Source organism: Octodon degus, unplaced genomic scaffold (genome assembly GCF_000260255.1).
Source record: "Octodon degus isolate 3935 unplaced genomic scaffold, OctDeg1.0 scaffold00033, whole genome shotgun sequence".
Taxonomy (NCBI): Eukaryota; Metazoa; Chordata; class Mammalia; order Rodentia; family Octodontidae; genus Octodon; species Octodon degus.
The window spans coordinates 9,370,970-9,382,710 of NW_004524609.1; the positions used below are offsets into that span (position 1 = coordinate 9,370,970).

Sequence of the window (11,741 nt, forward strand, 5' to 3'; positions counted from 1 at the left end):
TGAGTATGGAATGCAGAAGAGACAGCGACAACACTCCCGTCCTTGTTTTTGTCTTCTCTTCATTTCGTTACAATAGGGACAAAAACTAAAATAGTTCATTTAGAAGTGTGCACTCAACTCTTGATTTGCATAGAACACAAAGATTTGGAGGAATAATATGTCTAAGCAAAGGTGGTATCTCAAATTGGTCATTAGTCCAAAAGTAGAACCTGATTTGCGGACTTCTTTTCCCTTGATGCTTTCCCTATACTTGTCTGCCTCTACTTAGTGATGTCAATAAAGGATTTCCTTCATAGGAAGAAGTGAAGAATTTTCAGAATGAGTCTCTCAACATGCAGAATTATTTGAGCTCCTAATTTGTCTTACGTTCCTTAGTTTCATCCGCTTCTAAATAACAAAGTGAGGTTTGTTCCATTTGCATGCATCTAATCCTCCTCTACCCTGTAACTACAGCGTTCATCATTAACTTGCTTCTTGTAGTTTACTCCTTTTGGCCTACATATAAGCCAGATTCATGCTTTATCAAAGGTCTATTCAGCCTGGCTTTAGTCACTTATACAGAATATAGTATGCTGCTGTACACCTGCACTTAAATTGTTGCATGTGAAATGACATCAACTTCTGCGACTGTCATTTTTGGACAAAAATGACAGCTCTAGGAAACTATCATTTCATTAGTTTAATTAAAAAAAAGTTATTTGTTCGAATATTTTACATTATCTTATGAAAATGTGAGACTGAATCGGTTCTTGCACAAGCAGGTCCAAGACAATTTCCTTAGGTCCCCCTTTGCATCTTACACTTACCTGGGCAGGCACGGTGAAATACACAAAGTGTTCAGTAGCTAAATAGAACTGAAGGAATGAGGAAACACGGGGAAGCAAAGAGAGAGGGAATAGAGGAAGGCTGACAGGCAGGGAAACAGTTTTTGAGCAGACTGGTTGCAGGAATCAAAGTTGTAGCTCTTGTTACTGTGTGAGCCATTTGGATTTGCGGTCTGATGGGCTCACTGTATGAACTTTATCTTCACAAAGGGAAAGAGGGCTGTTTGCACAAACACAGGCATCGCGTTTCAGCTCCAGTCCCTTGGGAAATTCAAAAGTTCTCAAGTTCTTTCTCCTCCAAATACAAACAGAGGCTCAGTCAGGTTTCTCCTCTGCCCAAAAGAAGTTGGAGCACATGTGACTCTGGTAGACAAAACAAGAACATACACAAAGCAACTGGAGATGTCTAGATCTTGAAAAGTACCTGATGTAGAAAAAAATTAAAAGAGACAGGAATGGAAAATTCCTTTGCTGGCTTCCTGTTCTCCTTCCTGCTAAAGTGGGATTAGTTACCAGCTGTCAAAAGAAATACAACTTTTAATTCTTATTTTCAGGGGAAGGAAAGCATTACGAAAAATGTCTTGGATGGGAGTAAGGCAATGAAGACTTTCCTTTTTACAGTTCATTCCTGAAGCTTGAAACAGCACAAGACAGCTATCAGGAGGGGAGGAAAGTGTTACACCTCTCCATGAACAGTGAATGATAGAATAGAAAGATGCAGGTAAATTGAATTCCCTTAAATATTACGTAACTAAACAATCATTGCGGAAACGAAGTCAGTTAGGGGATTAGAACATGAAATAACCAAGAAATTATTTGAGATCTTCCTGGTAGACCAAAGCAGGATTACCAAAAGCAAAAGTCTTTAAGATGAGGATGTCATTTGAAATCAAATCAATTATCTTTGGTACAGTTCGCATTCCTATGGAAGACACGCTTCCCCCAGGAGGTTGACAGCTTTTCAGTTCACAAGGACTTCTTGTAGAATTTCCCTGATGTTCTTTCTTGGTTGCAGCCAGTATATACATTAAAAAAAAAAAAAAAAAAAAAACAGAGAAGGAAAGAAAAGCATCTCAGTACTCTCAGTGTGATTGGAGAGTCGCAGAAGGCACATATGCAAGCTCCAAAAGATCACCTTGGCCTTTATCTCCTGGATGTTGGGAAGGCGGTGGTGAGAAGTGCATTCTTTTGTCTTAATGCAAGAGATCTTTAAAGCTTAAAACACAAGATTCAAATACATCTCAGTTTTATGCAAAAGCATTTGGGAAAAAGATTGGAAACTATTTTGCCAAAGAAAATGAAGGATTAGAATTAATTCTTTTGACTTCTTTGTAGTCCTATCCATATTATCAATACTAAATATTTACATAATTTTAAAATTAAGGTGTGATTTTTTTTTTTTTTCGGAACCAGAGATTGAACTCAGGCCCTTGTGCCTGCCAGGGAAGCGCTTATTCCACTGAGCCATCTCCCTGGCCCCGAGGCATGATTTTTAAAGATTTTTTTTTTATTCTGCCCCATTTCCACCCAAATAATGTACCTTTTAACCCATGTTAACCAGTGTTTCAGACTATTTCTAATGATACGTCAAACTTTACCTCTTTTGGTTGAGCTATTGTTGGACTATCAGGGATAGTTTTATTATGATGTTGGACTGGATTGCACTCTGAAGAATAAAATTCAAGTTTTCTCACTTTTCCTTTTTTCTTTGCTTCTTACTATCTAGTTTTAAAGATCCTGGAATAGAGCAAGACACACACAGCCCTTCCAGTGGAGATGAGATGCTCGGAAGATGAATTTTAAGAGCCTCAGCAATGAAGAGAGGAAAATTGAGAGCCAGAGCTGACTTGAAAGTTGGAAGTTGGGCAAAGTAACCACAGCAAGAAGGCTTATGCCCCTGCAGAGGAGGAAGAGATGGGCATGGAATGTTCTGGAAGACTGGTAAGCTTCAACAGTCGCTTTCTACTAGTATTCAAAACTTGATGAAAGGAAAAAGAAGTACAACAGAGAATTGTAACCTGTAGATTTAAAGAAAGGGTTCCTTAAAAAGTTTTATTTTTAACTTTTAAATAAATTATTAATTGATATTTAAAGGGAACAGAAAAGAAGTTAGTGGAAAAACCCTGAGGGAAAGATAGGTACATCAGTTACTTTTCCAACACTGTGACAAATAGCCAAAATACATCAATGTTTTCATTGGGGAGAGGTCCTGTTCAATCCAGCTACGCCCCTTCTAAATATGTTTCCAGAAGAACTGAGAACATCACACCACAGTGATGTATGTGCACCCATGTTTATAGCAGCACAATTTGTCGTAGCTTAATCTTGGAAACAACCCAAATTCTCATCAACTGAGAAATGGTTAAAAAAGACGTGGTATTTTTACAAAATGGAGTATTACGAATCTATTTAAAAAAAGACAAAATCAAGGTTTTTATAGGTAAATGTATACAACTAGAGACCATACCTACAAGTGAAATAAACCAGACCAGTATGTGCCAACATCATATTGACAGGCTTGGGTAAGAACCTGAAGGAGTACATAAAATCTGAAAGGTATAATAAATACTGTGAAAGGGAGAAACTGTTCAAATGGAAGGAACAACTGGGATGAGGAAAAAGACCAAAGAAAGAAGGAAGCAAGGGAAAAAGACACATTTATGCATATGTACAGGATAGCCCGGATAATTGTACTGCTCATTTCTGTTGGTCTGTTGAAAGGAGCAGTTAATGCTTAACTTTTTTCTTCTTCTTTTTAATTTGTTATAACTTTATTCATTTATTACCAATTTTGTATGCTTGTATCTGTTAATCTAAACAACTAATTTGAAGACAACATTATGCAACATAACAACCACTTTTAAATTTCTATTACTAAGGGCTGGGGAGATAGCTCAGTAGAATAAGCACTTGCCTGGCAAGCACAAGGTCCTGAGTTCAATCCCCAGTACCACAAAATAAATAAATAAATAAATTCCTATTACTCTGTTTAGTGAAATTCTGTATCACCTCTAATGTTTTGTTCTGTTTGTACTATTTTTTATTCTCTTTAAAAGAAATACACCAACGTTGATGGAGGAAAAAGTTTGCTTTGGCTCAAGATGCAAACATTTCAGTCAGAAAATATGTGGATTCTAGGCCTGAGGCAAAGCAGTACCTCATAGTGGGAGCTCATAGTGGGGCAGAGTTGCTCACCTACTGATGGCCAGGAAGGGGAGGGAAGCAGGGGGAGAGGAAGGAGGAGGGAAGAAGGAGGGGGAGAGAGAGACAGAGGAAGGGAGAAGGGAAGAGGGGAGGCAGGAAGGAGGAGGGAGGAGGGAGGGGAGAGAAGAACAGGGAGACAGAAAGGGGAGGGGGGAGGGAGAGAAGAGGTGGGCTTGGTCCCATGGCCCCTTCATGATGTAACCCACTTTCTCCAGCAAGACCCCAAGCTCCAGGATTCTACCACCTCCCAGCAGTATCTCAGGCTGGTAGCAGTGATTTTGCAGTTCCGTACACAGTTCCGTAGCACGTGGTCCATTGGAAGACATTTAGGATGCAAACTCCAAGAATAGGATTGTAAGTCATAGAGATGTTCTTGGACTGAACCATGTGAAGAAATAATGAATTGGAAAAGAGCATCATTACCTTTGATGAGGAAGGAGTGTTATGGTTTAGCTAGACTGAAGGTTGGTAAAAGCTAAAGGACAGATACCACATATTTAAACCTTAAGGGCCAAAATTCTCTTGAGAATGAGCTCCCCTGGTTTCTACCTTTTTCTAGTGTAAAATCTATTATTGACGATAGGAAGGTAAATATGTGTGACTGTGCTACTCTAAACCTTATTGACACTAACTTTTGAATTGCATATAATTCCCATAGATAAAAGTGTTGTTCTTTTGCTTGTATTCTCTTTATTATTCAAAAAATGTGAAAAACATTCTTAGCTCAGTTTTCACAAAAACTGGAAACAAGCCACGTTCTGCTGAGGCTAGAGCCAGATGAAGCACATTTCAACTCCATACTGTGGAGAGCTCTTTTGTGTAGCATACCCATCCTCCAAGCTATTGCTGAAGTTGTTGAACAGCAGTCAAGGACAGATCGTTTAAAAAGAGAATCATCTACTCTAAAAATTATTTATTAGTACAGAATGGATGCTCACGTAATGAGTTCTTTCATCATCTCGTGATTTTGCAGTTCCATACACAAGCAAGCCCCTTCAGTTGCCCTTAGTTTTTCTGTCTGTTCCGGGGAGATTGCAGGACACAAAAGCTGAGTTTCAACAATGCCAATTTTTCATGGAAGGTAGATTGGGGGTATACGGAACGTGCAATAGAAAAGCCAATTCCCAAATCCAGTTATCATTTTCACTTGGCTTTGGAAAGTGTTTTTCTACTTACGTGTGTGCGTGGGTGTGCCTGCTATTCCCAGAATTTACTTCCAACCAAGGAATGAAGCCACGCTATGAAGTTCTGACTCAGTTGGAATTGGGAAGCGATCCAGTTTCCCCATCAAGTCTTCCATTCTGCTCTTTTCTGTGCTGTGCATGGATGTGTCTTGTTTCAAACCAACTCAAATTCTTACCCAAACCAAGCAACCTGCCTTGAGTTCTCTGTCCAGAGCCCAGGGAGTCACGTATGTCTCTGGACTCCTTAAAAGTCCTTGGAGATGGAACAGTACTGAAGGGAGCCCAGCATTCCCACAAGGGACTGAATTGACAATAGCCACTTACCAAGCAAGCTCAGTTGATTATGGGCACATTACAGTGAGAGATGTCAATTAGTACTAAAATGTCTATGTGTGTCATGGTTTTAAACTTTGCTGCAGCAAAGGCAACCTCTGGGTATTCTGCTTCCCTAACATTTATGGGTGGCTGAAAAGTTAGATTATTTGGAAGGTTCAGATTTTTCTGCAAGGGTTGTGCAACAGGTTGCAAAGCCCATAATCCCATCAGGATGTCAGATCCTTCACAGGAGCTAACAGTCTGGAACATGGATTGTCTACCTGGTGTAGGAACTGTTGCTGTTGTTATTACTACCAACCTCATCCCCACCTTAATGATAAAGAAACCAGGATAAAGAAAAGCAAAGGTGATTCCAAGGTCATTCAGCTGGTGAAGGACAACGCCAACATTGAAATCTTTTTGTACTTTCTTAACACCCCATTCTTTTAAAAATGGAAACCTAAAGCATAACCACTTCCCAAGCAACAAAAAAAGTCAAATCTAGGAAATGTTCCTTAAATTTAGAGGGTTGCACAACACATTGTTCCTCTAGATCTCCTGCCTACAAATACTCTTCTGAGTAAAGACAAGCAGCAATTCCCATTCATCAAAAGTCTCCCATTGAACGTTCTTGAATACAGTTCCCTCTGGCTCAGAAAAGCTCAGGATTGCTGTTTCTTTAGTTCCTCATGGCTGCCTTTCATGTTTTCTGGACCTTGTTTTTTACTCCTGCATTACAGATCTACTTCCTATTTTATCACTCAGCAGTCCACCTTCAGGTAAGGTAGCCTGACCATGTGACCGACCACCTCAACATTTTTCAGCCCGGCAGGGCCCCCAGCCAGCAGGGTAGCTCCCTCAGACTCAGCACAAGGACCACAGCCTGCATGTTATTTACCACGCATCTCAGTCTCAAGCTCCTGTCCTTGTCTTGGAGGAAGGAGAGAGCTCTGTCACCAGTCTGTTTTCTGCTAGCCAAGGCTAACCAATGCCCTGTTCAAACTAAGCAATCACCTAAGGCACGCTAAAGCGAGGAATGCGTGGGTGCTGAGCTATTTCTCAGTTTTCATTGGCACGCAAGCCCAACCCTTACCTGTTGATACATAGACAAAGAGTTTTGGCGACAGGCTTTCTCTGTCCTGTTCAAAGTCTGAGAACTGACAGGAATGTTTCCATAGGTTAGCTCCCAACAATCCTGTTTGTAAACATCTGAGTCACCTACTGGCATTGTCGAGCATATTTCTGGCTGAGGAAATCTTCCTCCTTTCTACCCTAGGGGAAAACTTCGTCTGCATGCGCTTGAGTGACCTTCACACTGTACCTCCTTCTCAAGTGAGGAGTTAGTGAGGTCATTGCTGTCTCAGCTGACTGGCAATGGCCTGCTTATAAGATGCCAGGGGCGTCCTATGTAGATTTGCAGGGTGGAACCCTAAGGACAAACCGACGTCAATGGTTAACCCAGGTTCTTGCTGTCCAGGTCTTTTCTTTCCTGTATTATTAACTAAAGAACATTCTTCCCACTGCCCAGCTGAGAACACCCAGCTCATAGATTCTCTAGGGGGAAAGTGAATAGAGGTAAGTATTGTTTTATTTTTGCTATTTACAGACTTACTCCATCTACGGTTTGCTCTTGCTGGTCTCCGCTTTGGGAGAGACAGAGAAACCACAGGGTCCAGCCAGGCAATATCAATGTCACATTAAATGTAATTAAGATGATTTAATTTTTTCTATTCAAGTACTTTAAGTAGAAGTGAAAGAGTAATGTTATATTCCTTCATTTATTTTGAAGGTTTGGGTAAAGATATCGTCACAGTGTTTACAAGATGTGCTAAGTAGACCTTATGTGTCATTATCTACCTAGATATTTCAACACGACCTTGTCATGTTCATACCATGTGGACCACTGTACATTATATAATCACTTTCAGAGCCACATGTTTGGATCATGTATGTGCATGTGTGTGTGCATGAGAGCACGTGTATCTGTGTACAGTTGAGTGTGTACATTTATGAACATGTACCTGAAAGCTCTGAAATGTATTTACACTGACTATCACAGAGAAAAGCAAATGAACTCCTTCCTATTGCTGTCTGCAACAATAAGAGAGGAATAAAACTTCCATTTCTCAAAGACTTACTTTAGCATGAATTGAAGTAAGGAATTTGTTCTTTTTTGTTTTACCTTAAGTTCTCTAAAGCATTTTTTTAGCTCTTAGAACTTTTCTCCTTCCTGATTTACTCAGAAATGTATGGGCTCATAAATATTTGCTCTCTGAAGGTCATGGATTGTCTAGAAGGCAATCAAATTGCTTCTATTGGTTGTGGTTCTAAGTGGTAAATTAGATAGATGAGTTGTGATAGTGTGCGTCGTCATCGTGGGCAGTTGTGTGGACTAAAAGATTTTGAACAAAACAAAATTATAGTACTTCTGCTGATTTTTACTCTAACAGCTTAATAAGGAAGAAAAGAATATATTATCATATTTATGTTAGGGTACTATGGGCAAAGTAGACAAGCCTTTCTCTATAGTAGATTTTAACCAGTAGAGAAACACAAAGTGGGGTCAGCCAAATAGCTCAGTGGATTAAAGCACCTACAAGCAGGTGCAGGGGCCAGGGGTTCGATTCCCAGGCCTGCTGTGTTGATGCTTTCCCTGAGACAGCAAGTGAGACTGGGGGTGGTGGTAAGCCCCTGTAATCCCAGCACTTAGGAGGATGTAAACAGGCAGATCACTATGAGTCCAATCTAGTAGTGAGACCCTGAACACCCTGTAGACCTTTCTTTAAAATACAGAAAAAGACAAAAGAAAGAAAAAAAAGAAACACAAATTCCTAGAATTTATTTAAGAAACTTTGAGACTCCAGAGTTCATTTCAAATCAGCAGAGAGTGGTAGGAAGAAAGGAGAGAAAGATCTTGGTAACAGATGAATATAATCTTGTTTAATTTTGGAATATGTGATAAATCTAAAATGTTAGTCACATAAAAAACAAGACCACAACAACATTTGAACCTAAAACACAGGGGTGGCAGTGGCTCTCAACATGGTACATTAACATTTTTAAATAAATATTTTGAGGCTTTTTTTTTTTCATACCGGGGATTGAACTTGAGACCTTGGGCCTGCCATGGAGGCACTTACGCCATTGAACTATATCTCTGGCCCTAATATTTTGATCTGGGGGAGAAGAATTTGCAGATATTTAAAATTTGTCACTTCCTAATTTAATAGAGTTGGAGAGTATTAAGTGAACGTTAAGACTTGGGTATAAATTAGTTGAAACTTCGGAATTTGCAAAACTGTAGTTTAGGGGAAACAGGAAAGTACAGAAAAGACATCGAAGTGCATTTGGGTACCCAAACAATCTGCTTGTTTGCTTCTTAAATTTTGGAATTTACCCCTTGAGTACATTGTTCGACTTTTGCCCCATATGAAGTTTATAACTATGTTCCGTGTTCTGTCCTAGTGCTAGGAAAATGATCTCTAACCCAATTTTAAGATTAGAGTATGGGGAATTTTTTCATTCTCAGGATCACTTGGATGATAGGCATTTCTAAAGCAGGGAGGAGTTTAAGCATTTAATTGCTAACTGCGTTCTGGATGTGTAAGCACTGTATTGGTTGGCTTTTCTTTGTAAAGAAGTTTTTATAAACCAAGCTTGTTCTCTTTCCAGCTGTGTAACTGAGAAAAGGTCGTAGGACATTTCTAAAATTCAAGCTTAGGGTTGGCCAAATAGCTCAGCAGATTGAAGCACCTGCAAGCAGGTGCAGGGCCCAGGGGTTCGATCCCCGGGCCTGCAGTGCTGGCCCCGCCCTGAGGGCATGCTGAGGCTGCAATTGAGACTGGGCATGGTGGCACACGCCTGTGATCCCAGGTCTTGGGAGGCTGTAAACAGGAGAATCACTACAAATCTAATTTAGTAGTGAGACCCTGAACACCCTGTAGCTCCTTCCCTAAAATACAGAAATTAAATAAATAAATATAAATAAAGTAAAATTCAAGCTTAGTTTGGGCTGAATTTCAGAACTTATGTGTTCGTTTTCCACTGCCACCAACACTGGAACTCTGATACATAGATCCTTAGCAGAAGGGTATCGACACAAAACACAGAGAGGAAAGGGATCCAGAAAGACCTCTCACTGTTATTCTTGTACATGGAATGCAATTGGAGCACCAACATACCATCCCTTGGACGAATCTCCAAAGTTTTCTCCTTAGATACTGGGTTCAGCATTGGAGGGAACCTGATTACAGGACGTAGTTCAAAGTAGGGACCACAAGAATCCACCCTGATTCCTTTTAATGAGGAGATGCACAAACACCACCAGTCTTTTGTTTCTGAACATACACATAGCCAATTATACCACATCACAAAAATTATGCACTTCAGAATGGAGACCTTACGCTTGTCCATTAGTACTGTTTCTAAAATAGTGAGAAAGCATAGGTTATTGTTGTTAATTATTATTGTGAAGAGCAATCTCTACTTTTTACTTGTGTGAAAAGAAATTCTGGGATTCTGAGCTTTTTCCTTATAAAACATCCATGTTCTTGATGACTATAAAACCATGATCAAGGGAAGGGGTTATCAGTTATCTGGTCTGTTCCCTGATTTGGTTGATACTGCATTTAGCAACCCATATTTATCACTAATTTCTTCAGGCAATAGAATGGACTAAGATATAGAAGGAAGAAAGAGCCAAATCATTACAAACATTAGAATAAATGAAAGCTTCGCTCCTCTTGCTTGTCTGCTGGAGGAAGTGGAAGGTAGCAGCACACCAAGGCTGTGGAGAGAATACTGACATGGCCAGCAGCATGACCCTTGTCTTCACACATGCATAGCACGGACCCAGACACTGGGGCCAGCCTGCCTCTTCCCAGATATTGCCCATAGACAAAGGTAAAGTGAAGGAATATTCCTTCCACAGTAACTGGGAGACTTTCTCCAAATGCCTCTCCCAACCTGAATGGTTAGCAAATGACAGTCAGTAAGGACATCTTCAGCTTTAGCACCCTCAGGCAGCTCCGGCAGTAGGAACACGATAAAACATCTGAGAACAGTCCCGAGACGTCTCTTGAAGTCCAAATAATCTTAAGTACATGGTTTTAGGTGGTTTTGGTTAACTTCTATGGCCAAGTGCCCACCTTCAGAAAAAGAAAAAAATTTGTTTAAACTCTGAAATGCAGGGCTGCTGAGATAGCTCAGTGGACTAAGCACCTACTTAGGCAAGCTCCGGGACTGGGGTTCAATCCCTGGTGCCACATGCCATGCTGGTGCCATCCCTTGGGGTGTGCTGAGCCGTCCACAGAGTCTGAATGTGTTGCCTGGAGATTCCTGGGCAGACAGTTATGTGCTGCTTGCTTAGCTGGTCGGGTCTCTTCAAACTTGTATATTGGAATCTCTCTCTCTCTCTCTCTCTCTCTCTCTCTCTCTCTCTCTCTCTCTCTCTCTTTGTCTCAGATTGAACATAAGCCCTTCATCTTGAACTATATTCCAAGCACTTTTAAATTTTTTTTTTTTTTTTTGTACCCTTGAGACAGGGTCTTATCAAGTTGCTGAGCAGCCCAAGCGGGACTGCAACTCATAACCTTCCTGCCTCGGCCTTCTAGAGTGCTAGAACTGCAGACGTATTATGGCACCTGGCTGAAGATTCTTCCTGTTGTCATTCCTTAGAGTCTACGTATCCTTTGTATTTATTTCACTGTTCAGAATAAAGAGTGGATAAATATATTTTCTATATTTTTGCTAAAAGATAGGATCAATTTGTTTTTCCGCTTTTATTTTTTTCTCCAGCGTTTCTCATCCTAAAACCAGTGACTCAGATACCAAATACTCAGCATTTTAATAGAGGCATTTTGCTGTCAAACGCGTTGTCTTCCAGTTACATTTGATTTACATTCATTCTGTTGCAAAAATACTTTGGAGACTGTCTGTCTTAGTTACTTTTTTTTTCTCATTGCTGGGACAAAATACCCAGCACCTGAAATCAAGGAAGGAAAGGTTTATTTAGTTCACAGTTAGTAGAGGTTTCAGTCCACACTCAGCTGTCTGGAAGGTAGAGCGGCACATGGGGGAGGGCAGCCATTACTGCTGGTGAAAAACAGCAAGGAGCACAGAGAGAAGCAGCAGCTGAGACAGCTAGCAAGCCACTTTCCCCTCCTTAGTTGCATGCAGATTACCCACCCCAGGGAGCGTGAAGCCCTCACACCCA

General features: G+C 40.5%; 1 protein-coding gene and 1 long non-coding RNA gene across 2 annotated transcripts in view; one reads left to right on the forward strand and one right to left on the reverse strand.

Moving 5' to 3' along the window:
* Nucleotides 1-367: 367 nt before the first annotated feature.
* LOC111816474 lies at nt 368-6,535 on the reverse strand. Its single transcript, XR_002820863.1, has 3 exons — nt 6,426-6,535; nt 1,675-1,828; nt 368-387 (listed from the first exon to the last, which is right to left on the reverse strand). It is a non-coding gene; the product is annotated as an uncharacterized LOC111816474 (long non-coding RNA).
* Nucleotides 6,536-6,954: 419 nt separating this feature from the next.
* Kcnj16 (potassium voltage-gated channel subfamily J member 16) overlaps nt 6,955-11,741 on the forward strand; it is a 66,957-nt gene continuing 62,170 nt past the window's right edge. Inside the window, exon 1 of the mRNA XM_004630056.2 lies at nt 6,955-7,102. The gene's annotated coding sequence lies outside the window, so the exon portion shown is untranslated. The remainder of the gene's footprint in view (nt 7,103-11,741) is intronic.